The sequence below is a fragment of the Taudactylus pleione genome, unplaced genomic scaffold (assembly GCF_031769625.1).
Source record: "Taudactylus pleione unplaced genomic scaffold, aTauple2 ptg000967l, whole genome shotgun sequence".
Classification (NCBI taxonomy): domain Eukaryota; kingdom Metazoa; phylum Chordata; class Amphibia; order Anura; family Myobatrachidae; genus Taudactylus; species Taudactylus pleione.
In genome coordinates this window covers 11,910,001-11,912,500 of record NW_028285368.1, presented here as the reverse complement: position 1 = coordinate 11,912,500, position 2,500 = coordinate 11,910,001, and the positions used below count along the sequence as shown (strand labels likewise).

At 37.2% G+C, this 2,500-nt stretch overlaps 1 non-coding gene and 8 pseudogenes across 1 annotated transcript; all 9 read left to right on the top strand.

Moving 5' to 3' along the window:
- The first annotated feature begins 90 nt into the window (after positions 1 to 90).
- LOC148467782 (5S ribosomal RNA) lies at positions 91 to 209 on the top strand (annotated as a pseudogene).
- A 116-nt stretch (positions 210 to 325) lies between these two features.
- Positions 326 to 444, top strand: LOC148467781 (5S ribosomal RNA; annotated as a pseudogene).
- A 115-nt stretch (positions 445 to 559) lies between these two features.
- LOC148467780 (5S ribosomal RNA) lies at positions 560 to 678 on the top strand. The gene has a single exon (XR_015873206.1). It is a non-coding gene; the product is annotated as a 5S ribosomal RNA (ribosomal RNA).
- Positions 679 to 1,029: 351 nt separating this feature from the next.
- On the top strand, positions 1,030 to 1,148 carry LOC148467779 (5S ribosomal RNA; annotated as a pseudogene).
- A 116-nt stretch (positions 1,149 to 1,264) lies between these two features.
- On the top strand, positions 1,265 to 1,382 carry LOC148467778 (5S ribosomal RNA; annotated as a pseudogene).
- Positions 1,383 to 1,497: 115 nt separating this feature from the next.
- Positions 1,498 to 1,615, top strand: LOC148467777 (5S ribosomal RNA; annotated as a pseudogene).
- A 116-nt stretch (positions 1,616 to 1,731) lies between these two features.
- LOC148467776 (5S ribosomal RNA) lies at positions 1,732 to 1,850 on the top strand (annotated as a pseudogene).
- A 116-nt stretch (positions 1,851 to 1,966) lies between these two features.
- LOC148467775 (5S ribosomal RNA) lies at positions 1,967 to 2,085 on the top strand (annotated as a pseudogene).
- Positions 2,086 to 2,200: 115 nt separating this feature from the next.
- LOC148467774 (5S ribosomal RNA) lies at positions 2,201 to 2,319 on the top strand (annotated as a pseudogene).
- Positions 2,320 to 2,500: the final 181 nt, after the last annotated feature.

Sequence of the window (2,500 nt, the reverse complement as noted above, 5' to 3'; positions counted from 1 at the left end):
TCTATTACATTTTACATTTAATTTTTCAACTTATCATTGAATTTACTTGAGTTAAGAAGTAAAAGAGGTCTAAAGTTAATGTTTTAGAGCACCTACAGCCAAACCACACTGGACATGCCCAATCTCGTCTGATCTTGGAAGCTATGCAGTGTTGGGCCAGGTTAGTACTTGGATGGGAGACCACCTGGGAATACCAGGTGCTGTGGGTAATTTTATACTGCCATAACATTCTTTTCTATTACATTTTACATTTAATTTTTTCAACTTATCAATGAATTTACTTGAGTTAAGAAGTAATAGAGGTCTAAAGTTAATGTTTTTGAGCACCTACAGCCAAACCACAGTGGACATGCCCAATCTTGTCTGATCTTGGAAGCTATGCAGTGTTCGGCCTGGTTAGTACTTGGATGGGAGACCACCTGGGAATACCAGGAGCTGTAGGTAATTTTATACTGCCTTAACATTCTTTTCTATTACATTTTACATTTAATTTTTCAACTTATCATTGAATTTACTTGAGTTAAGAAGTAAAAGAGGTCTAAAGTTAATGTTTTTGAGCACCTACAGCCAAACCACACTGGACATGCCCAATCTCGTCTGATCTTGGAAGCTATGCAGTGTTGGGCCTGGTTAGTACTTGGATGGGAGACCACCTGGGAATACCAGGTGCTGTAGGTAATTTTATACTGCCATAACATTCTTTTCTATTACATTTTACATTTAATTTTTTCAACTTATCAATGAATTTCCTTGAGTTAAGAAGTAATAGAGGTCTAAAGTTAATACTTTTGAGCACCTACACCCAATCCACACTGGACTTGCCCAATCTCGTCTTATCTTGGTAGCTATGCAGTGTTGGGCCTCGTCAGTACTTGGATGGGAGAACACCTGGGAAAACCAGATGCAGTAGGTAATTTTATACTCCCATAACATTCTTTTCTATTACATTTTACATTTAATTTTTTCAACTTATCAATTAATTTACTTGAGTTAAGAAGTAATACAGGTCTAAAGTTAATGTTTTTGAGCACCTACAGTCAAACCACACTGGACATGCCCAATCTCGTCTGATCTTGGAAGCTATGCAGTGTTGGGCCTGGTAAGTATTTGGATGGGAGACCACCTGGGAATACCAGGAGCTGTAGGTAATTTTATACTGCCAGAACATTCTTTTCTATTACATTTTACATTTAATTTTTTCAACTTAACAATGAATTTACTTGAGTTAAGAAGTAAAAGAGGTCTAAAGTTAATGGTTTTGAACACCTACAGCCAAACCACACTGGACATGCCCAATCTCGTCTGATCTTGGAAGCTATGCAGTGTTGGGCTTGTTAGTACTTGGATGGGAGACCACCTGGGAATACTAGGTGCTGTAGGTAATTTTATACTGCCATAACATTCTTTTCTATTACATTTTACATTTCATTTTTCAACTTATCATTGAATTTACTTGAGTTAAGAAGTAAAAGAGGTCTTAATTTAATGTTTTTGAGCACCTACAGCCAACCACACTGGACATGCCCAATCTCGTATGAACTTGGAAGCTAGGCAGTGTTGGTCCTGGTTAGTACTTGGATGGGAGACCACCTGAAATTACCAGGTGCTGTAGGTAATTTTATACTGCCATAACATTCTTTTCTATTACATTTTAAATTTAATTTTTTCAACTTATCAATGAATTTACTTGAGTTAAGAAGTAATAGAGGTCTAAAGTTAATGTTTTTGAGCACCTACAGCCAAACCACACTGGACATGCCCAATCTCGTCTGATCTTGGAAGCTATGCAGTGTTGGGCCTGGTTAGTACTTGGATGGGAGACCACCTGGGAATGCCAGATGCTGTAGATAATTTTATACTGCCATAACATTCTTTTCTATTACATTTTACATTTAATTTTTTCAACTTATCAATGAATTTACTTGAGTTAAAAAGTAATAGAGGTCTAAAGTTAATGTTTTTGAGCACCTACAGCCAAACCACAGTGGACATGCCCAATCTTGTCTGATTTTGGAAGCTATGCAGTGTTGGGCCTGGTTAGTACTTGGATGGGAGACCACCTGGGAATACCAGGAGCTGTAGGTAATTTTATACTGCCTTAACATTCTTTTCTATTACATTTTACATTTAATTTTTCAACTTATCATTGAATTTACTTGAGTTAAGAAGTAATAGAGGTCTAAAGTTAATGTTTTTGAGCACCTACAGCCAAACCACACTGGACATGCCCAATCTTGTCTGATCTTGGAAGCTATGCAGTGTTGGGCCTGGTTAGTACTTGGATGGGAGACCACCTGGGAATACCAGGTGCTGTAGGTAATTTTATACTGCCATAACATTCTTTTCTATTACATTTTACATTTAATTTTTTCAACTTATCAATGAATTTCCTTGAGTTAAGAAGTAATAGAGGTCTAAAGTTAATACTTTTGAGCACCTACAGCCAATCCACACTGGACATGCCCAATCTCGTCTTATCTTGGTAGCTATGCAGTGTTGG